Below are 24261 nucleotides of genomic sequence, written 5' to 3'. Positions count from 1 at the left end.
CTTTTCTATTCTATGCAGACAGTTAAGAATACAGTGGTACCTCGGGTTAAGAACTTAATTCATTCTGCAGGTCCATTCTTAACCTGAAATTGTTCTTAACCTGAGGTACCACTTTAGCTAATGGGGCCTCCTGCTGCTGCCACACAATTTCTGTTTTCATCCTGAAGCAAAGTTCTTAACCTGAGGTACTATTTCTGGGTTAGCGGAGTCTGTAACCTGAAATGTCTGTAACCTAAAGCATCTGTAACCCAAGGTACCACTGTACATCTTACCACAATAGTTACCTCATTTCCGATTTTAACTTTTTTGTATGGTTTTTACTGTATACTTTTTTAAGTACTGTCATTGTAAAGTACTGTGATTTCTTAAAAACAACAAATCAGCTGTATGTATTTTTAAAATTAAATAAAGGATATTTTAAAAATTGATAATTTTTTTGCGTTGCATTTTTGTTAAGCTGCCTATTGTGTTTGAGCAGTATATAATGAATAGTGACCTTGCTAGATGGAGTCACTCCAACCTGATTATGGAGCTTGGCTCGTTCTCTCTCTCTCTCTCTCTCTCTCTCTTTCTCTTTCTCTCCTGCATGCACATGAACACACACATTTGCACACTCTCTCGTTCTCACTCTCTTTAAGTAAAAAGTAGTAAGTGAAGATCCTGTGTTAGTGATTTGTTGCTTTATTATTTGCCATGCAGGCAAGGACATTCTACAGCAATAGAGGGAGTTAGGAAAAGAATAGAAGAGGGGGAAATGAGATGACCCCCAGTGAAACCACTGGAAATGCCTGATAGTCAAAGAGACAACAAGAGAGGTAAACAACAATAAAGGAGGAAGGTACATAGGTTGCAGCACTGAGCTCAGCAAGGTGAGCACAGGGAGTGGTCCGAGAATCCATTGCTTGTGGTAGTGGTGGCGGCGATGCCTTGCACTGGGTTTCTTCAGCACTTGCATTCCATCGGGGAGCGACTTGGGTTGTCACGGAAGGAATCCAGAGGAGCACGTGGAATCTCAGCAGGACGGGCAGGGGGGGCAGGGGGAGCAGCGGCACTGACTGCAAGAGCAGTGGCACCAGGCGTACTGGTCTCAGCATCTTGGGTATCGGCAGCAGCTTCAGCAGGAGGGGCGGCAGCTCTCCCTGCATCAGCATCAGGGGCAGCATCAGTGTCCACAGCAGCAGGGGAGGGGTAGCAGGTGTAGAAGCAACAGTGCCCACAACAGCAAGGGTGGCAGCAGCACTGGTGGCAGCAGCAAGGACAGCAGCAGCAGCAAGGGCAGCCACAGCAGGGGCAGCAGCACTGGTGGCAGCAGCAATGCTGGCAGCAGCAGGGGCAGCAGCAGTGCTGCTGGCAACAGCAAGGGGAGCAGCAGCACTGGTGGCAGCAGGAGGGGGAGCCGCAATGGGGACAGCAGCACTGCTGGCAGCAGCAATGCTGGCAGCAGCAGGGGGAGCAGCAGCACTGGTGGCAACAGCAAGGGGAGCAGCAGCAGTGGTGGCAGCAGCAGGGGGAGCAGCAGCACTGGTGGCAACAGCAGGGGCAGCAGCACGACATCTTTGCAATGGGGAAGGGAGGTGCAACTGAAAGAAATGAACTAGTCAGACACATCAAATCCCTCATATGCTGAAAGAAAGAGGTGGTTTCTCTCTGCCAGATTTGAGACTATATTATGAAGCGCCCTGTCTATGTTGGTTAAGGGATTGGATATTGTTGGCTGCCATTGTCCAAGGTTTTGATCTCATGTCTCCATGGCTATCCATCTAGAGCAGTGTTTCCCAGCCTTGGGTCCCCAGTTGTTTTTGGTCAACAATTCCCATCATCCCTGATCACTGGGCTTGCTAGCTAGGGGTGTTGGGATTTGTAGTCCAAAAGCAGTTGGAGACCCAAGGCCAGGAAACACTGAGGTAAAGCCTTCTTCTTGAGAACCAATGTGGAAGCACAGAATCTGGATTTTTGCCTGGTTATACCCTGGGCTATTTCCCACATTATGTGGGAAGAGAACCAGGGTCAATAACAGTCGTAAAACCAATAGTGTAAGCCTTTGAGCAACCAGGATTATTGGAGTGCTGCTCAAGATCTTAGTTCCCCTGCAATCAAGGAAACCTCAGTACTAAACAAACCTTGCTATGAGACTCACCTTCTTCAGCAGGTGTTGGTACGGATGTTGAATCCAGTGAGTGAATGAATCTCACCTGTATGGTGGGACTTTTTATGCATCTCGGTGCATCCTTCCTCAATGAGTGAGGCTCTACTTAAGAATGACTAGGCTTTCATTAAAGTTCAGCAGTTGGCCTCTGTCACACCGACATCCAGTGTGTCATCTTTGACTGTGTTCACATCCTTCATTTTAAACTGTATGTAATTAAAGCTATTTCCCAGTAGCAAATCTTTAATTCCTACCCTTCAGTTCTCACAGCAGTGCTTCAAAATGAATTACATTGAGATGAATGGAGATCATGTGAATTTCCTCCCGAGATATAGTGCCTAAGGATTTCAGACTTGCTGCTGGGGAGCACGGAAATCTTTTTATCAAGCTAGTTATCTATATTTTTCTTTCCTTGTATTACACATGGCACATATAAGGCACCTGTGGATATTGAATATCAGACCACGATCTGATAAACCAGGGTTTAGTTCCCCATTTGGTTATGAAACTTGCTGGCTTGACCTTGGGCCAATCACTGCCTCTCAGCCTGAACTAACTGAGGAACGAGAGAACCATGCAGGACACCTTGAGCTCCTTGAAGAAAAGGGTGGGATATACATGCATTCTAGACAGCATCTTAAAAAGCAGAGACATCACCTTGCCAACAAAGGTCCATATAGTTAAAGCTATGGTTTTCCCAGTAGTGATGTATGGAAGTGAGAGCTGGACCATAAAGAAGGCTGATCACCAAAGAGTGGATGCTTTTGAATTATGGTGCTGGAGGAGACTCTTGAGAGTCCCATGGACTGCAAGAAGATCAAAGCTATCCATTCTGAAGGAAATCAGCCATGAGTGCTCACTGGAAGGACAGATCCTGAAGCTGAGGCTCCAAGACTTTGGCCACCTCATGAGAAGAGAAGACTCCCTGGAAAAGACCCTGATGTTGGGAAAGATGGAGGGCCCAAGGAGAAGGGGACGACAGAGGACGAGATGGTGGGGCAGTGTTCTTGAAGCTACCAGCATGAGTCTGACCAAACTGCGGGAGGCAGTGGAAGACAGGAGTGCCTGGCGTGCTCTGGTCCATGGGGTCATGAAGAGTCAGACACAACTAAACGACTAAGCAACAACAACAGCATACATGCAACAAACAGAAAAGTGTTTTTCATATGTCAAAAAGTATGGTGGACCCAGATCACTATTCTTCTACTTTGCAGTTGTAACATGTATTTAATAGCTTTGCAAATATTTGCGATGAGATGGATTAACGTAGGAACATCACACGTGTTCCTCACAATGGTCAAGAGCCTAAGGGTTTTATTAATGAAAAACCTCCTGACTTCTCACCAGTTGTCTCCAGGGGTCATCTGTTTTACAGTAATAAATTTAATGAACGGCTGAATACACGGGAATGGCATGTCTCACTTAAAACAAATAAGAGAGAGAGAATGTAACCATTGTAAGACTGGACATGGGTTGAGCAATTAGGAAGGGGTTTTATGATCCAGCGCATGGCTTTTAAAAGCACATGATTAAATCAAATAAACAAGTAATATTCAGTGTTATGTTGGAGGGGATGCCAGGAAACAGGGAATTATGTTCACATGTGGTGGGGGTGTAAATATGTACAATTGTTTTGGCAAAGGGTGTTTAAGGAGATAACAGAAATCACTGGTTAAAGCTGACCAAAAATCCAGAGGTAGCATTATTAACAATTTACAATGGGGTGGAAGATACGTAGGCTATGAAGGACTTGCTCACAAATTTACTGACAGCTGCACGAATTATTATGGCTAGGAAGTGGAAGGGGCAAGCAGAATATAAAATGGAAGAATGGTATAAAGATGTCTGGGATATAGCTATTAATGATAAATTAACTTGATATGGAGGGTGTTTGTTGAATTTGTATTGTTCAAATGGAAAGGGGTCAAACCATCGCAAGTGGTATTGAAATTTGAGATGTTTGATAGTGACAATGGAATGGTCTCAGTGATGGGGTACATATTTTTATTCTTATTTATTTATGATTATTACTTCATCAAAATAAAATAAAAAAGTTTTAAGAAAGCACATGATTAGAGGGACTCAAATTTGGACAACTTTAACATGTTCTATACTGGGCTTCCCTTCATGAATATTTGGGAGTTCGATTTGGTGGAAGACAAATCCATAGGCTCAAGTGGATTAAAAAAACGCTCACTCCAGCATTGCTTCTGTACTCCCGATTGCTGCTTTTTCCCTGGGCACAGTTCAATGCTCTGGTTTTAACTTTTCATTATGACCATCTACTGCTTTGTTTGACTCAGAAAGTCTCCAACTGTTTCTTTGCTGAGGTGCAACCAAGAGACTGACTTCTGTCCATGTTCACATTCCTAGGTTGGCTTCCTTTGGTCTCCAAGATCAATTCAATTCTGGTTTTGAATCGTGACGTGGGCAGGTGCATTATATCACTCATGAGAGTAGCAAATAGCCAGACTTGTGCAACAGTGATGGAATAAAATCAGGCCAGATCTTTATTGACAGCAGCAGGCTGTCAGGAGTGTGTGTAGGAGCCAGGCCCTGTGACCAGTAGGGCTTCGCGGGACTGGGGCCTTCCTAAGTTTGTTCTGAAGAGGCAAGGCACAGCTGCACAGGTGAGGCCACTTAGTAACTCACTGCACCTGGTGGCAAGAGACGGGAAGGGATATAAAGTCAGCATTTCCCTTTGGCTCTTTGCCACAGCAACACATTTCCTGCCTTGCTGTGTTTGGCTCCTTACTTCTTGACCCTCAGACCCTTGACTTTGTGACTCCTTGATTCTTGACCCTTGGACCCTTGACTTTGTGACTCCTTGCTTATTGACCCTCAGACCCTTGACTTTGTGAATCCTTGCTTCTCGACCCTCGGACCCTTGACTTTGTGACTCCTTGATTCTTGACCCTCGGACCCTTGACTTTGTGACTCCTTACTTCTTGACCCTCAGACCCTTGACTTTGTGACTCCTTGCTTCTTGACCCTAGGACCTTGACTTTGTGACTCCTTGCTTTCTGACCCTCAGACTCCTGGCTTCTGGACTCTCGTTCCTGCTCCCACCCCACCATCTCTCCCCCAGTCCAAATGTCCTCATCCAGGACTTCAATCACCCATAGACCAGATTGTGACACAGGCAGGGCAAGGGTTGGAATGTCATTTGGGCCAGGATCTGTTCATCATTCCACAAAACCCCATGTTGATGAAATGGGCCCACCAGGTTCGGACCACCCCAAACCCATTCCATGGGAGTCAGCCAGTGTTGAACCTTGCTGTGGTGCAAGTCAAGCAAGTGAGGTATCACTGATTTCAACCAGGGTGCAGATTCCAACCAGGCAAACAACGTTTTCCCACCTAACAAAGGCAGGCCATAGTTTCACTGAGAGAAAGGCGGGGGTGGGGGGACATCAACCAAGTGCCAATCTAGTTGAGAGGGGGTGGGGAATCTTTTCTGCCCCTGTCAACCAGTGACCCAAAATTGCTCAGTGAAAGCTCTAATCTGAGGGTGGGCAGGCAGGAAGCTCTTGAGGCAAAATGGACCTGAGCTCCATCGGAAGCAGCCTCACATAGGCTTTACACTCCCCATTGTAAGAGATCACAGGACAGCTTTTTCCCATGAGCTCATCACATGGGCGAGATCCTGGACAAAATCTTGCCCTATATTTTGCTGCAATCTATGGGTCCCAGCACGAAGGAAGGATGTGACAATGACATGCCAAGGGAAAGCTGGTTCTAAGGACGAATTGAAGGGGTGATAAATGTGACACAGCCATGGGGTTGCAATGGAGACACATCTTTTGATCTGGCAGTGTTGACCATGTGGTTACTTTCAAGGACAATTCATGCTCATCCCAAGTTTTGACGTTGTTAGAGAAATCAACGAAGTTTGGCTTCAGGAAATTAATTGTGTTAGTTTGGGCCCAGTTCTCCAATGTGTTAGGGGCATTTTGAGTCCTGATTCTGACTTCTGTGGCATTATCTACCCCTCCCAGTTTAAATGAGCATCCCCTCACTATCTACATCCAAGGCATTTGTAAAGATGTTGAACAACAACAGGCCCAGGACAGAACTCTGCGGAACTCCACTTGCATTTTTTACCTGCAGGATGTTCTGGAAACATTAGCGAGACTCTTTAAATATAATCAGTCAACTAGCTACAAATCCATTATTATTTATTTTATTTTTAATTTTTTAGCTACAAATCCATTATAAAGTAACTTGGTCCAGCCCGCAGTTTACCAGCTTTTCCATGGAAATATAATGGGGGGCTTTGTCACCTGAGAACTTCTGTTTGCAAAAGAGCTTTCCTACCACTAAGCTACATGCCTTCCCCTGGAGTCCTTTACAGCACTAAATTCTATGAATAGCTGGCCACAGGTTCTCCAGCCCATCCTCAAAGCACTATAATTGCCATGAGGGACTTTGTCAAAAGCCTAACTGAACTCAAGACACACTATGACCACAGCATTCCCCTGATCCATCAAGCTTATGCAGTGGTACCTCGGGTTACATACGCTTCAGGTTACAGACTCCGTTAACCCAGAAATAGTTCCTCGGGTTAAGAACTTCGCTTCACTTAGAAATGCAAAACAAGTGTATTTAAAAAGAAGACCTTACAAAGTCATGGTGGAGACCCATTTATCCAGCTGGGAAAACCTGTTGGAACAAAAGCATCTTTAACCGTTTCCAGGAAGTACAGGAAAGGGGTGCCTGTTGTGTCTTGCCAGGAATGATGTTCTACAGCAGCCACTCTCAAAGCCCTGCTCCAGGTTACTGCTGAGAGGGCATTTGAGGTGTTTGCAATTTGCAGGAAAGATTCTCCCACATATCACAGCAATCTACTGGGTGTATAATGGGAAAGGCTGTCCCTCAAGTTACCTGGTCTTGAGCTGCATAGGAACATAAGAAATACTTTGATGGATTAGGTCAATAGTCTACCCAGTCCAGCATCCTGTTCTCACAGTGACCAGCTAGGGGGTATATGCAAGCAGGAATTATGCTCAAGAGCACTCTCCCCTCCTGCTACTTCCAGCTACAGTGGTACCTTGTGTTACATACACTTCAGGTTACATACGCTTCAGGTTACATACGCTTCAGGTTGCAGACTCCGCTAACACAGAAATAGTGCTTCAGGTTAAGAACTTCGCTTCAGGATGAGAACAGAAATTGGGCAGCAGTGACGCGGCAGCAGCGGGAGGCCCCATTAGTTAAAGTGGTGCTTCAGGTTAAGAACAGTTTCAGGTTAAGAACAGACCTCCAAAACGAATTAAGTTCTTAACCTGAGGTACCACTGTAAATCTAATAAAAAATGAAATGAGATTCATCTGGCATGAATTGTTTTTGAGATATCTTAGTTGCGTGTTAAGATCCCCAGGAGCTTACCAATAAATAAAGACACAATTGACACGGATTTTAGTTTTAGGTTATTGGCATAATTTTGGCCACAACTTTATTGATTACAGATAGTGAGTGGTTTGTTTAGGCATTGGTTCCCGACTAGCTGCACCTGACCTCAGCAGGGCAGCACTGACGACTGGGCCCCACCAGGTAAACATCGTGGGGGAGCAATGGTCCAGGATCAGACTCAAGCTTACCCCAAATGCTCCCAGGGACTCTTGTGTGGCCCTACCCCCAAAAAAGGGTCGACAAAAGCATGGCGAATTCCTGGATTCCTCTAACAGAATACCTTTGTGCATTGGAGGGGACAGGTGCTACAATCCCCCCTCCAGACCACCTTGAACCAATGCCTAAATGCCAAACCTTACAAAGTTGTGATGATTGGCTACGTGGCAGGCGAAACCCAAGTGGCACCGGCCAATCAGCCAAATGGGCAAATTCCTACTGGGCCCCTGCCCCAACAGCAGAAGACCCCCGATGGCATAGCAAAGTCATGGCAAGACCATAAATATAGGGAGGGTGGGCGGGTTATCCGGTGCACAAAGTGAAAGAGAAAGCTCTATGCAACGTGCAGCGGTATATAAAAAAAGTCCCTCGGTTAATACACAAAATTCCCCATTGGCCAGATCTGCCCAGCAACTGAGGGACCACCAATTGGGTTGTTGTGGCTATCCAATCACTCCCACCACACAAACAGTGAGGTCAGTCCTGATGACCTCACCACAACATGTGCCCTCTGTGAAGAGGACTCAATTAATCATAGAATGCTTTCCTAAGTGTTCACAGTCCAAATAGGACTTTTCTAGGACTTTTCCTGGTATTGCTCTCAAGCTGACCAGTCAGTAGTTTTCTGGGTCTTCTTCCCGCCTCTCCCACCCCCCTTTTGAAGATGGGGACAGCATCTGCCCTTCTCCAGGCTGCAGGGACCTCATGTTTTCTCCAAGAATTCTCAAAAATTATGGACAAAGGCTTTGCGGTTATATCTGCAGGCTCCTTCAGTACCTTGGGCACAGCTCATCAGGCCTTGCCATTTTTAATCCATTTCAAGTAGTGTTCCCTTGCCACCCCTTTTGCTACCTGAGGCTGCAGCTCCCTCTTTGCTCCATTTATCGTGTTTTCAGGTTGCGAACAGCTTTAATTTTAGGTGGGGAGGAGAGCAACATAGGTGTTGAGCAGTCCTGCTTTGCCTCTGCCACCCAATAGCTTTTCTTCATCTTATCCATGCACAGGAACTACTACTTGCTCGTCCTTCCTCTTCTTCAAACACAGCCAAAGAAGCCTCTTTTTATAATTCTTAACCTCTCTAATAAGACTGTGCACATTCTGAGCTTCAGCCTGCCTGACCTTTATCTTGCAACTGTTCACTACTTGTGTATACCCTTCCATTATGATTCCTTCCATTTTCTTCCATTTAGCATGCATGCCCTTCTGGAATCTCAGCTCCTCTGTTTACACTTAGACATCCATACTGGTTTCTTTAGATGCCTCCAACTTTTCTTAATTTTTGGTATTCTCTGCAGGGATCTATTCCGCATTCTGCATCTCAAGGCAAAGGAACACAACAAGGCTCTGTACCATGCTTTAGAATTTTTATTAATTGCCACAGGGAAAGGTTTTCTTTTCACAGAGGAGTTATTCAAGGAGATGAAAGGAGAGTGACTCCCTGCACCACCATGATGATAAAGATAAGACAACTGGCATGCCTCCTTGAAGGAAAACAAAGCAAAGTAAGAAGGAGATGAGAAGAATCCAGGGTTGTAGAAGGAGGCAGGAATAAACTTAAGACAAAGAAACAGATGAATCCAAGGAGTCCACCAGCATGGAGGAGGCAGCAGCTCTCAACCCTTCACTGAACTTCAGCAGCAGCAGCCTTGCTTAGGATAGCAGCAACAGGAACCACAGCCGCAAGATCCACAGCCACAGCCACAGGAACCACAGCCGCAAGAGTTGCAGCAGCAGGGGGAAGAGCAGCAGCAGGTAGGAGTGCAGCAACAGCTAGGACTGCAGCAGCAGCAGCAGGGGCAGCAGCAGCACTTGCAGCAGGAGGGAGAGCAGCAACAATTGGAGCAGCAGGACATCTTAGCGGTGGAGAGGGAAGGCGGAGCTGAAAGGATTCAAGGGATTTCCCATTAAGCAAACACAACACAATATTAAGAACGCCATAGATATACAAACATTACAGCTTAAGACCAATATGAAATGTATGTTTAAAGTTTGCTACATGTTGCATCAAGGAAAGGAATGCATAAACTGGCCTCCTTTGAGTCTCCCTTGGGAAGTCACCGGAAGTCAGGCTAACATATTTGAGAGGATTCTCTCTGAGCCCCCAACATCCTATTAGGAAACAGATGACATGCTTGGCAGAAAAAAGACTATTTTAGATACTGTGCAACACAATACTAGTCAAACGTTTTAGTCCTACAATGCTGAAAGAATTCAGGCCTAAAGGCAAGATCCCAACTTCTCTTTGAATGAATAAAGACATGTGCTGTAAGAAATGGCATTTGCAAGAGACCTGGGTGAGATCTTCAATCCCTTGCACTCAAGAGAAAAGTATGCTTTGAGTTAGAATTAGCATCTAAAAAATTACGCTTTTCTCCATGCACAACTCCCATGAGGCAGGAGAACAAGATTGGTCACCAAGAATAAGAAATATAGTGAGGCAGTTTCATTGCAAAACCGGAGCTGTTAGACAACATCCTCAAGACGTGAAGCTCTCCTGAAATCTAAGGAACCAAAAGAATGAAGACAGCACATACCTTTTTCAGTGATAAAATTTGGTGTAGATGTTCGATCCAGTGAGTGAGTGAAGAACTCTTGAATGGTGGGTCTTTATATACACCTCTGTGAATCCTTCCACAAGCAATTATGCACCACCCAATTATGACGAGGTCTTCATTAAAAGTCCTCTACCACACAATCATCTGGTGCGTGATTCTTGACTCTGTCCACATCCTTCATTTTTAAAGGCAGGCTATTAAAGCTATTTGGCAGTTCCAACACTGTAATTCCCAGTTCTGTCCAAAGGAGGCACTTATGGAATTGCTTTAAATCAATTATGTTGAGATGAACAGGAACCATATGTGATTCTCTCTGAGATCTGGTGCCTAAGGGTATTAGCTTTTAGATTGTTGACCCGTGGACATTCTTTCTGAGTACAGCATGCAACATGTACTCAAGGCAGGCCCATTAAAGTTCATAGACATGGCTAACTAAGGTTTGTTCAATGCTTCTACTCTAAGCAGAATTTCTGGATACAAGCCAATTATTTTTGCACGGCTCAGAGCTTATCTTGGGCGTATTCATCATTCTCTGTCCCTTCTACCAGTTCCCTTTGCCCCACCAATGCTGCTCCACAAACCCAGTGGTCCTCTGGGATGATATGTCTTTCTTCGGGCACTCCCTCCCCCTCCATATACTCGGGCTTTCGAGAGAGAGCGTCCGCCCTGACGTTCTCTGGTCCCGGTACATAGCGAATCTCAAAATGGAATTTGGAGAACTCCTGTGCCCACCTCACTTGTCTCTGGTTCAGTACTCGGGCCGTTCTCCAATATTCCAGATTTTTGTGGTCCGTGCACACCTGCACCTTGTGCTGCGCTCCAATCAGCAGGTGTCGCCACCGTCAAATAGCTTCATGAATGGCGAGCAGTTCCCGGTCGTACACTGTGTAGTTCCTTTTGGATTTATTCAACTTCCGCGAGAAAAAGGCACACGGTCTCCAGTCCGACTCGTCTTTTCCCGGCTGGAGAAGCACCGCCCCTACCGCACGATCAGATGCATCCGTCTCTACCCTCATCGGCTTCTGTAGATCTACGTGCAAGAGCTGCTCCTCCGACGCAAACACTTTCTTTAGCTGTTCAAACGCTCGCTGCGCCTCTTCCGTCCAGACGAATTTCTTCTTACTACTGAGACAATCCTGTCGTCAATCCTGGGCATGGGAAAGGCCACTGGTTCTGACACCGAATTGACAGCCCGGAAGTCCACGACCAACCTGGGCTTTTTCGAGTCCTTTTTGTCCACAAAAAACACTGGGCTGCCCCCCACCGCTCTTGACTCCCTGATGAACCCTCGTTTCAGGTTCTTGTCTATAAACTCCCTTAACTCCTGCATCTCCCTGTCCGACATAGCGTACAGTTTGCCCACTGGTAACTGGGCTCCCGGGAGTAGATTAATTTGACAGTCAAAGGGTCTATGCGGGGGCAGTCTATCTGCTTCCTTCTCGCTGAAAACATCACTCAGGTCTGCGTATTGTGGTGGTATTTCACCCTTTTCTCCCACCACCATCCCTGCCAGACTTGCTCTAGCCAACCCCTGAGTTTCTCTTCCCTTGCAGTGTTCTAGGCAATGAGCTGACCCAAAAGAGACTGTCCGCTGGTGCCATCCCACTAGCGGGTCATGTAACGCCAGCCAGCTCATCCCTAATATGATGGGCGGCCCCGCCAGAGTGGCTACGTGAAAGGCAATGACTTCCGTGTGCCTTGCCACCCTCATTGTCATGGGGACCGTCTGTTGGCTCACTTCCCCTCCCAGAAGTTCCCTCCCATCAATCGTGGTCACCTGCAAGGAATTACCTAAGGGCAGCGTCTGTATCTGGTGCTCTGATGCAAACTCCTTACTCATGGAATTGCAGGAGCTGCCTGAGTCTAGCAGGGCTTTTATCATGAGTGGATGTCCGTTGGGCAGCTCTAGCAGCACCTCTATGGCAAGGGATGCTCGGGGGGGGGGGGGTTCAGGCTTGGGCACGTTCACTGATCCTTGGCCTGGCTGCTGTGCCCTGTCGCTGGCAGCCAGGCGTTGGCTTTTACCTGCTCCTTAACCCCCTCCTCCTCACTCCCAACAGCTCCCAGCATTCCTTGCCATCCCTTCCTTTGTGGGCACACTCTGGCAAAATGTCCCGGCTGTTGACAGAGGTAGCATTTTTTGGCGCTCTTCCCCTCCTTCTTCCGCCCTTCGTGGACGTTTGAAATGCCGTGCGCGCGCGCAGTACCAATCTCCACTGGTTCTGCTGGCGGGGAAGGTTGCCCTGGCATCTCAGGAATGCAGAAATCACTCCAACGCTCTCCTGTCCCTTCCCGCTTCTCCAGAGCCCTTGCCTCTTGGCGTGATCCAATCGCAAGAGCCGATTTAGTCAGCTGATCCATAGACTCCGGCCGGGGCGCGCGGGAAAGTTCATCTTTCACCGCCGGGGATAGCCCTTCTTCAAACAGCATTTGAATGGGGTCCGAACACAGGTCCCACCCCAATTTATGTATGAGCATGGTAAACTGCGTCCAATACTCTCGGATGGACTGATTCCCCTGTTTGCATGCCATTAACTGTCTGCGTACCACGCCCTGTTCAATCTGGCTGGAAAACATCAAATCCATCGCGATAAAGAATTTCCTCAAGTCCTTTAGGGCATCATTATTCGATGCCATAAGGGGCCTCACCCATTCTCTAGCTCCCCCCTCGAGGTGCCCAATCACAAAAGCCACTCTTGATTCCTCATCGGCAAAGTCATCAAACTGCAGGTTGAGTGCGTACTGCATTTCTGTCTTAAAGGCTTGGTAGTTTCTTGGGTCACCCCTGAATTTCTGTACCAACCCCGGTACCTTCCTTGCGATGGGGGTGGGCTTCCCTTGTGCATCCTGGGCTCTCCTCTCCTTGAGACGCACCGTTAGCAGTGCCAGCTGGTGTTCCAACGCTCTGTTTCTCTCCTCCAGAGTTGGTCCCGCCCCAGCTCCTCCCGCTGCTCCGTCTCCAGTTGGGTTGCTCATGATGCCTCTCTTTCGCACACGCAGCGTCGAAGACTGACGGATTGCTGTGATGGGTTAGGGGGCTGCTTGTGCGTAAATGGCTGAGTTCTTAACTCCTGCAATCAGTTTCTAAACTCTCCTTGTCCGCGGAGCCATGGGTGCATGGCTGCCTCAATCGCTGGCAGAATCCGTCAATGGGCGCTTCCGGAATTTACGCCAACATAGGAGTTCCTTAACGGAAACCCTCCTTTTGGAATCTCTGCATGACAGTTTCCTGCGCGGAGTGGGCGTCCCCAGCGGAGGTCCAGAAACCTCTCCACTGTTCTCACTGGAAGTATCTTGGAGCCATCCCTCCGACTGAGTTTCTGCAGGAACTCTCTCTCTCCCCCTGCTGGTTCCTTCCTCAGCATCCGAGGGTCTCCTAACCTCCTTGAGCCCTTCCACCACCTGACTCTCTGATGGCAGTTCCCTGACAATATGGGACTGCAATTGTTCACCCTCCTGGTCAGCTAGCCAAACATCCACAATATGGTGGCAAATGCTATTCATGTTTGCTCATTGCTGATAAATATGTGTTATGATCATCAAATAACAAGTCCCGTGGATCATGGTCTGCATTAAGCCTTGATGCTGCCCCACACTGTCATCTGGGGCATGACATCTGACTGTATTCGCACACACACACACCTTTTAAAGAATATGATTAAAACTGCATTCTGGAAACACTGTAATTCTCAGCCCTGATTAAAGGGGCAGTTATGGGACTGTTTTTAAAAACAATTATGCTGAGATGAATGGGTGCCGTGGGAGTTTCTCATTGTGATCCAGCACCTTCTTTTACCAGGAAATACCATTGGATCTTCTGACTCTACCTCCCGCCCCAAGCTCAAAGGATCTGACGTTTGGATCCATGGGACGTTATTTGAGTCAAGAATCACGCACCAGATGATTGTGTGGTAGAGGACTTTTAATGAAGACCTCGTCATAATTGGGTGGTGCATAATTGCTTGTGGAAGGATTCACAGAGGTGTATATAAAGACCCACCATTCAAGAGTTCTTCACTCACTCACTGGATCGAACATCTACACCAAATTTTATCACTGAAAAAGGTATGTGCTGTCTTCATTCTTTTGGTTCCTTAGATTTCAGGAGAGCTTCAGGTCTTGAGGATGTTGTCTAACAGCTCCGGTTTTGCAATGAAACTGCCTCACTATATTTCTTATTCTTGGTGACCAATCTTGTTCTCCTGCCTCATGGGAGTTGTGCATGGAGAAAAGCGTAATTTCTTAGATGCTAATTCTAACTCAAAGCATACTTTTCTCTTGAGTGCAAGGGATTGAAGATCTCACCCAGGTCTCTTGCAAATGCCATTTTTTTACAACACATGTCTTTATTCATTCAAAGAGAAGTTGGGATCTTGCCTTTAGGCCTGAATTCTTTCAGCATTGTAGGACTAAAACGTTTGACTAGTATTGTGTTGCACAGTATCTAAAATAGTCTTTTTTCTGCCAAGCATGTCATCTGTTTCCTAATAGGATGTTGGGGGCTCAGAGAGAATCCTCTCAAATATGTTAGCCTGACTTCCGGTGACTTCCCAAGGGAGACTCAGAAGAGGCCAGTTTATGCATTCCTTTCCTTGATGCAACATGTAGCAAACTTTAAACATACGTTTCATGTTGGTCTTAAGCTGTAATGTATGGCTATCAAAGGTGTTCTTAATATTGTGTTGTGTTTGCTTAATGGGAAATCCCTTGAATCCTTTCAGCTCCGCCTTCCCTCTCCACCGCTAAGATGTCCTGCTGCTCCAATTGTTGCTGCTCTCCCTCCTGCTGCAAGTGCTGCTGCTGCCCCTGCTGCTGCTGCTGTCCTTCCTGTTGCTGCGTTCCTTGCTGCTGCTGCTCTTCCCCCTGCTGCTGCAACTCTTGCGGCTGTGGTTCCTGTGGCTGTGGATCTTGCGGCTGTGGTTCCTGTTGCTGCTATCCTAAGCAAGGCTGCTGCTGAAGAAGTTCAGTGAAGGGTTGAGAGCTGCTGCCTCCTCCGTGCTGGCGGACTCCTTGGATTCATCTCTTCCTGTGCCTTAAGTTTATTCCTGCCTCCTTCTACAACCCTGGATTCTTCTCATCTCCTTCTTACTTTTCTTTGTTTTCCTTCAAGGAGGCATGCCAGTTGTCTTCTCTTTATCATCATGGTGGTCCTGGGGGTCATTCTCTTTTCATCTCTTTGAATAACTCCTCTATGGGGGAGAAATATGTTCATACAGCATTTAATAAAGATTCTAAAGCTCAGTAGAGTGTTCTTGTGTTCCTTTGCCTTGAGATGGGGAATGTGTCATAGATCCTGCGTAAGTCATCTGCTTGGCAAGCATCTCCAGCTGAAGGGCTGTTCGCCTAGAAAGGATCAGAAGCTGAGTTCTTGGGCAGCACATCTCCATCTCACATGCAATATTGGATAGGGGGCCATATCTCACTGGAAGGGCACATGCATGACACACATAACATCCCAGGTTCACTAGCTATTATCTCTCCTTGAATTAATGGGTGTAGTGAACACAAGGAAGAGCAAGGTCCTTTGTCTGAGTTCTGGGACAGATGCCCATCAAAGGCACCTGTCTGGTATGTAACACCAGATAATTCTAAAAATAGGTGCTGCCACACAGAAAACCTGATTAAATCAGTGTGTGGTAGGGATTTCCTGATAGGTGCTATCTGCAGGAGGCACTGTCTCATAGGAACCAACTCCTATGAAGCCCCCACAAGAAAATATTTTAGGGGGCTGGGCTCCCCCAAGTTGAGGGGCATTGCCATTCAAATGGTGTGTGTGCATTCATGTTGGGTGGGGCATATCTAGGCCTCCACAATATTTTATTCAAGTTGGCATCCCTGATCTTCCTCCTGCAAACCACATTGATTGGATGACTATGAAAGGGAAGAGGTGATAATTTAAACTGCATCATATTGAGTGCTACTTGTGGATCCAGCCTAATATATTTTGATAATGTTGATGAAAGCAACTGTTTCGACCACCCCATCTCCTTTGAGATCTCTTCTCAAATTCCTCTGTTGCTTCGCTGATCGTTTCATTGCCCAGAAGGTAAAGGAAGGAACCAGGGAATCATCTATATTGGACCTGGTCTTTACCAATTGGTAGGAATTGATCTTTGAACTGGGAGTACTGGGGACCTTGGAAGGAAGTGATCATGTCCTCTTGAGTTTCATGATACACAGACAAGGGAAATCTGGATGTATTTTGGATATGTACTCTGGATTTAAGAGGGCTGATTTCAAAAACATGGGAGTTTGTTAAAGCTTAAATATTGAAGGAACAAATGCAGACAATACCAAAAAGAAAGAAAAGTTGGAGGCAACTAAAGAAACCAGTGGGGCTGCATAAGTAGCTTACAGAAGAGATGAGATTTCAGAAGGGCATATCTGCTAAATGGAGGAAATGAGAAACATGAAGGATGGGTATGCACCAGTGGCTAACAGTTGCAAGATGAAGGCCGGGCAAGCAAAAGCTCAGAATGATGTCGGTCATGCAAGACAGAATGAAATAACAAAAGTGGTTTCATCAGCTATGTTTGAAGAACAAGAAAGCAGTATATCCTCTGGGTGGAGCTGTTGCCAGAGAGCGCTGACTTTTTCTAAACAACTACCCGTGAGTAGAACAGAAAATTGGATTCTTAAACGTCTTAATTTGGCACCGAAACGGGGAGGCTCTAAACAGGAAGTCCACCTTCCCCTTTTGTAAATAGATTGAAGCAAAGAGCTTGTAAGCTAAAGTCTTGGAAAGTCCTCTGTAAAGGATTAAACTTCCATCGGCTAAAATCATTAAACCCCCCTTGGAAGCAGGAGAAGAGGAGAAGAGGGGGGAAATTTTGGATAGTGTAAGCCTGCAGGAGAGAGGGAAGAAAGTTAAATTACCACCGCTCTGAACCTGGAAACGGGCTGCTAGTAAGACCGGCGTTTTGGGAAAGTGATTTATCATTTCCTCCATTTAGCAGATATGCCTTTCTGAAATCTCATCTCATCTATAAGATACTTATGCAGCCCACTGAGACCTCCAACTTTTCTTTCTTTGTCTGGAACTTGTTGGTATTCTCTGCCTTTGTGCCTTCAATATGTCACCTTTAAGAAACTCCCATCCCTCTTGGACTCCCTTCTCTTTGAGTTTTTCTGGCCATGGGATCTCACCCATTTTCAAATACATCCAGATTTCCCATGTCTCTGTATCATGAAACCCAAGAAGACATGACCACTTCCTTCCCAGGTCCCCAGTACTTCTAATTCAATGATGAATTCCTGCCAATTGGTAAGGACCAGTTCCAATATAGATAATCTCCTTGCTGCTTCCTTCACCTTCCGGGCAATGAAATGATTAGTGAAGGAAAGTGAGGAATTTGCTGGATGTAACATTCTTGGGAGTGACTGACTGTCAACTGTTATCCAACAGCCTCCTCTCACCCCAATTTAAGGCAAAGATGAACCAAGACTATAAGAGATGCTTTGTCATTTTATTAGTTGTCATGAAAGCAGGTAGATTCTACAATAGCAGAAACGTATCGGAGAGAGAGAAAAGAAAGAATCACACACACTGAGAGTGTCACGAAGGCACCATTCCTTGTTAGAGATGGCTCCTGGGCAAATGGCCGAGTGAATCAGGAAGATGAGTGCAAGGAGTCAACCAGCAGCCTTGAAGCCAGAGCTCCTGATGGTGGAATTATTCCTTGGGCTGTATGCTGTAGACTCCCTGTTTGCATTCAGAGCTTCCCTTGGGGTTCTTCAGCATTTGCATTGCTTGGGATAGCAGCATTTGGAACCACAGCAGGAAGACCCACAGCACCCGGAACCACAGCAGGGGGAACAGCAGCAGCAAGGGGAGCAGCAGCATTGCTTGTTAAGCAATGATGGAGTGCTTGCCTATTTGGATGCCTTCATAAAAATGATGGGCAGTATTTATCTAGATCCTTCACCAGAAGAGGCGCTTGCCCAGAAGCTCATGAGCCTCAAACAGGGAAACCAGACTGTGCCAGAGTTTTGCGTGGATTTTCAGATGTACATCCAGCAACTGGGATGGGAGAGAATATCCCTGGTTACATTATACAAGGAGGGTCTGAATGAGCAGATTCTGGATGAACTGGCTGGGATGCCCCTACAAATTAGGCTGCAACGTGATGGGGAAGCCTCCTTGCAGCTAGGACAGAGATTGCAGGAGCACGCCAGGGTATGCTGAGGACAGGCAAGAGGACACGATCACTTCCTCCCATTTCCCCAGTACCTCTATTTCAAAGATCAGTTCCTGCCTATTGGTGAAGACCAGGTGCAATATAGATGATTTCCTAGCTGCTTCCTTCACCTTCTGGGCAATGAAATGATCAGTGAAGCAACGGAGGAATTTGTTGGGAATTATATTCTTGGGAATGTTTGAGTTTCAACAGGTATCCAAAAGCCTCCTCTCACCCCAGTTTAAGGGAAAGATACACCAAACTATAAGAGATGCTTTATCATTTTATTAGTTGCCATGCAAGCAGGTAGATTCTACAACAGCAGAAGGTTTAGAAATGTAGCAGTGAGTGAAAAGAGAAAGAGTCAAACACATTGAAAGTGTCATGAAGGCACCATTTCAAATGCCTTGTTAGAGATGGCTCTTAGGAGAATAGCTGGACGATGAGTGCAAGGAGTCAACTAGCAGCCTTGAAGCCAGAGCTCCTGGTGGTGGAATTATTCCTTGGGCTGCATGCTGTAGACTCTCCGTTTGCATTCAGAGCTCCCCTTGGGGTTCTTCAGCATTTGCATTGCTTAGGATAGCAGCATTTGCAGCCACAGCAGGAAGACCCGCAGCACCCGGAACCACAGCAGGGGGATGAGCAGCAACATCAAGAAACCCAAGAGGACATGATCAGTTCCTTCCAAGGTCCCCAGTACTTCTAATTCAATGATGAATTCCTGCCAATTGGTAGGGACCAGGTCCAACATAGATGATCCCCTTATTACTTCTTTCTCCTTCTGGGCAATGAAATGATCAGTGAAGCGACGGAGACATTTGTTGGGAATTATATTCTTGGGAGTGTGTGAGTTTCAACAGGTATCCTAAAGCCTCCTCAAATCCCAATTTAAGGGAAAGATACACCGAACTATAAGAGATGCTTTTCCATTTTATTTGTGGCTGTGAAAGCAGGTAGATTCTACAACAGCAGAAGGTTTAGAAATGTAGCAGAGATAGAAAAGAGATAGAAAAGAGAAAGAGTCACAGACATTTCAAATGCCTTCCTTGTTAGAGATGGCTACTGGGCGAATGACTGAGTGAATCTGGAAGATGAGTGCAAGGAGTCAGCCAGCAGCCTTGAAGCCAGAGCTCCTGGTGGTGGAATGATTCCTTGGACTGTATGCTGTAGACTCTCTGTTTACATTCAGAGCTTTCCTTGGGGTTCTTCAGCATTTGCATTGCTTAGGATAGCAGCATTTGCAACCACAGCAGGAAGACCCGCAGCACCCGGAACCACAGCAGGGGGAAGAGCAGCAGCATTGCTTGCAACAACAGGGGGAGCAGCAACACTGCTTGCAACAGCCGCAGCCGCAGCCACAGCAGGGGGAAGAGCAACACTGCTTGCAGCAGCAAGGGGAGCAGCCACACTGGCAACAGCAGGACATCTTGAGGAAGAGAAGGAAGCTTGAGCTGCAGGAAATCAAGGGATCACCAGTTAACTAAGTGCTACATCATCAGATGTGTTAAAGACACATTTTAGTGGTGGTTTGGATTAAGAGCTGCCTATTGTTTGCCTCCTACTCGTGACACAGCTGAATTAATTTCCCTATATTAAACAAAGATTTGCTTGCTCTATATAGCATGGGAGAACCATATTTCACCTCAGTTGATATGAGAAAAAGTTTATATCTCTAGGGAAGTCACCACTGCCATAAGGAGTCCATTCAACAGTCCAGAGGCAGGGGAAATGGTCAGTCTGCAAAAATACAACTTATGAAAATGCAGCGTCCATCACGCAGATATGGTGAAGAGATGATTACATGATCCCATCAGGTAAAACCCAAAGAACCTACAAGGAGTGTCATTTAAAACAGCATGGATCTATGTATTAAAATATGTCAGTTGAGATGCTGAAATCTGAAATGCTAACAGAATCCAAATTGTGAGACTGTTGGCTCCTCTGTGCATTTGATTCAGATGCATTTCACAAGACATTTTACAAAATCTGAAACACTAACAAAATCCAGTTTTGAGACTGTTAACAGTTTGATTTTTCAAGACCAGAGTCACTGGAGTACCTGCTCTGAATTTTTGTTTCCCTGCAATGAAGAAAATAAGAAAAATGAATAAATATTTGGAAACAAGCTTACCTTTGTTAACTATAGGAATTGGTGTGTGGATATTGGATCCAGAGAGTGACTGAAGAACTCCAGAATTGTGGACCATTTATATGTCTCTGTGAACCTTTCCGCAAGCTGTGGGGCTCTACTCATCAATGAGAAGCTCTACATTAAACCTTGACGTTGGCCTCCACCACACATTATTAGCTGGTTGTGTGATCTGTGACTGTATTAACAACCTGTGACTGTATTCAGAAAGGGGCATTTATGGGATTAGTTTTAAAACAATTATGCTATGATGAACGGAAATAATGAGAGCTTCTCATTGAGATCCAGCACTTTTTTTTTAGCCAGGAAAAATCCTCCAGTTCTTCTGATTCTACATCCTGCCTCAAGCTCAAAGCACCTGACGTTTGCATTCACGGGTCCTGGAATTTGATCCTCATAACACATATTTATAGGCAGTGAGCACAACTGAATATCATGTGCCATCTTTTATTTTTCTTTAAAAAGTAACTGAGGAGCACAGTGAATGGTAGCAGTTGCACATGTTTTTATTTAATATGTAACTTTAACAAATGTTCATTAAACTAAGAAATTAATTACTAGACGAATACAAAACAGAACACCTCAGCGTAATGTTGACCTGACATCTGAACCATGCAACAGCAATTGGCTTGCATTCAGCTGAGTTCTACTTAGAGTAGGAAAGTCTAAGTTAGCCATTTCTATGGAGTTTAATGGGCTTGCTCGGAATAAGACTTGCAGTGGCTACTACTCAGTGACCTTCAAACAACAATCATCCTAAATCCTTGTTTTATTATAATCACTTTATACATGTTGCAAGGTTGTACTAAGAAAGAGTGGCCTAAATGTTGTGTCCACAGGTAAACAATCTGAATATTAAATCCCTTAGGCACCAGATCTTTGAGAGAAGCCCGTATGATGCCTGTTCATCCAAACATATTTGATTTCAAGCAATCCTATAAATGCTCGCTTTGGACAGAAGGGAGAATTAAAGTGTTACTACTGCAGAATAGCCTTAATCACCTGACTTTAAAAAGGAAGGATGTGGACACAGTCAAGGATCATGCACCAGATGATTGTGTAGTAGAGGCCCATATTACGATTTAATGAAGAGCTTGTCATCATTGCGTGGTTCATAATTGCTTGCGGAAGGATTCACAGAGGTGTATATAAAGGCCCCGTATTCAGGAGTTCTTCACTCATTCACTGGATCCAACATCCACACCAGTTCTTATTACTGAAAAAGGTATGTTCTGTGCCACTATTTCTTCATTCTTTTGGTCCCCTACATCTCAGGAAAGCTTGAGGTCTTGAGGATGTAGTCTAGCAGCTCTGGTTTTTTATGGCAACTTGCTCACTATTTATCTTACTCTTGGTGACAAATCTTGGCCTACTGCCACATGGGGAGTTGTGCATGAACAAAAGCATTATTTCTAAGATGCTAATTCAAATTCAGAATTTACTTCTCTCTTGGAAATGAGGGATTCAAGATCTCAAAACGGTCTCCTGGATACAAAACATGTCTTTACTCATTCACAGAGAAGCTAGGATCTTGCCTTCAAGCCTCAATTCTCTCAGCATTTTAGGACTAGAAATTTGCCTACTATCGTCTTCCACAGGATCTAAAATGGGGGGCGGGACAGGGGTTTTTCTTACCAAGCACACATTTCATATTGATCTACAACTATAATGGTTGAGTATAATTCATCTGTCAAACATGTGTGTTCATGAGGAAAGCAGCACGGCCTGCGGCTCCCGGTGGAGAAGGAGGTGGTTCCTGAACAATCTGTTGTGCAATTCCTGAAATGGCACAGCACACCTGACCTGAGCAAGAATCAAGGATCAATGCTCTAGACAAGCAGAAGAGGAGAGATGCATAGGCAAGACAACAATGCATCCCATTTTGCTAACCAAAATGTACTTTTAGGAGAACATGATGTGAAAATTATGTCTTTTCTGGTCACCTGAATGCAGAGCATCTGTCTACAGTGTTTTTAATATGAATGAGGATGTTGTTTACTTAACGGGAAATCCCTTGAATCCTTTCAGCTCCGCCTTCCCTCTCCACCGCTAAGATGTCCTGCTGCTCCAACTGTTGCTGCTCTCCCTCCTGCTGCAAGTGCTGCTGCTGCCCCTGCTGCTGCTGCTGCAGTCCTTCCTGTTGCTCCACTCCTTGCTGCTGCTGCTCTTCCCCCTGCTGCTGCAACTCTTGCGGCTGTGGTTCCTGTGGCTGTGGATCTTGCGGCTGTGGTTCCTGTTGCTGCTATCCTAAGCAAGGCTGCTGCTGAATAACTCCTCTGTGAAAAGAAAACCTTTCCCTGTGGCAATTAATAAAAATTCTAAAGCATGGTACATAGCCTTGTTGTGTTCCTTTGCCTTGAGATGTGGAATACGGCATAGATCCCCAAACAGGTGATCTGCTTTGCATTCTCTAAGTATCTCCAGCTGAAGAGCTCCCAGCCTAGAAAGGATCACTAGCTCAGCTCCTAGGGAGCATATCTCCATCTCACATACAATATTGGAAAGGGGGCCATATCTCATTGGGAGAGCACATGCATGGATCCCTGTCAGGGCTGTTTCAGCTGCGGTTCAGCACCACTAAATTGGCATATTCATGACTAAGTAGCAATGGAGATGTCTTTCAAGCACAGCACATCCAATCATCTCCTTTGGCTATATCCACACCTTTCATTAAAATGACAAATGAGTTGGAAAGAAGACAAAGTCCTCACCAGAGAAGAATAGCAACCAAGCTAATGGAATGCAGTGAGATGGCAAAGCTGACTGGAAAACCCAGAAACCAAGAGGATAAAAGCTTTATAAAAGAATGGGGAAAATGTCTAAGTTATTTAGGAGACCAATTTAAACAGGTGGAAACAAGAGCAGGATTCTGTCTCACTGGTAGTGTAAAAGAATATTAAGGACAATATGGTTTGATATAAAAATTGGAGTATGGATGCAGTTGTAGACGCTCAAAACAAGACTCCATGGAGGGAAGTCTCTAGATTCGGAGAATCTCCTTATACAGATATGTTCCTATTAGTTTGTGTTTATTTGTACTTTGGTTTTATAAAACCAATAAATATGATTTATATATATATAAAAGTATAACAGCAATTAAAGCAAGAGGAATATGTATAAAAAAATCTGACTCTGCCTCACCCTACTAAAAGATGAGCAGAATATTAAGGTCCAATAGTATAAGTGAATGAAAAAAATATTTGCAAATAGTGATGGTGACAGGGGTGCCTCCTTGAGGAAAGCATTAGACATAGGGAGAGCCATCACTGGGAAGGCCTATTCTTATGTCTCCACCCTCCACCAACCTCACTACAGAGGGTTTGTACCCCAATGCCAGGAACAGGGAGGCTTTGTTGTTAGGCAGGCAGAGGAGAGCCGGCAGCTGCAGAAATCGGCTCTTCCTGACCTTGATGGGCGAGCTGTTAAGACAGTAGCTGAGAGCAGTCTAGAACACTGCCGAAGTGCGCTGGAAGCTCAAATGGGTGCGAATAGACAAGGAGACAGTTTATCGGAAAAGGAAGCGGTTGGCACTAATCCAATCTCTCTGAGGAGTCGGCGAGTGGGAGGGCTTCTAGATAGGAAGCAAAACAAAAGACACAAGGGGCG

General features: G+C 45.6%; 3 long non-coding RNA genes across 4 annotated transcripts in view; all 3 read right to left on the bottom strand.

Annotated features, from left to right (window-relative positions):
* LOC310833508 overlaps positions 1-24261 on the bottom strand; it is a 121790-nt gene that overhangs the window by 653 nt on the left and 96876 nt on the right. The gene's annotated exons all lie outside the window — the stretch shown is intronic.
* LOC310833049 lies at positions 9122-10364 on the bottom strand. The gene is made up of 2 exons (XR_014558534.1): positions 10309-10364; positions 9122-9653 (listed from the first exon to the last, which is right to left on the bottom strand). It is a non-coding gene; the product is annotated as an uncharacterized lncRNA (long non-coding RNA).
* LOC310833539 lies at positions 18772-20675 on the bottom strand. 2 transcript variants are annotated; one of them, XR_014558765.1, is made up of 3 exons: positions 20638-20675; positions 19548-19957; positions 18772-18912 (listed from the first exon to the last, which is right to left on the bottom strand). It is a non-coding gene; the product is annotated as an uncharacterized lncRNA (long non-coding RNA). The 2 variants fall into 2 exon arrangements; XR_014558766.1 differs by lacking the exon at positions 18772-18912 and having other exon boundaries at positions 19424-19957.

This window comes from Podarcis gaigeae (assembly GCF_964106915.1).
Source record: "Podarcis gaigeae genome assembly, chromosome: 16".
NCBI lineage: Eukaryota > Metazoa > Chordata > Lepidosauria > Squamata > Lacertidae > Podarcis > Podarcis gaigeae.
This window is presented reverse-complemented; position numbering and strand designations above follow the sequence as displayed.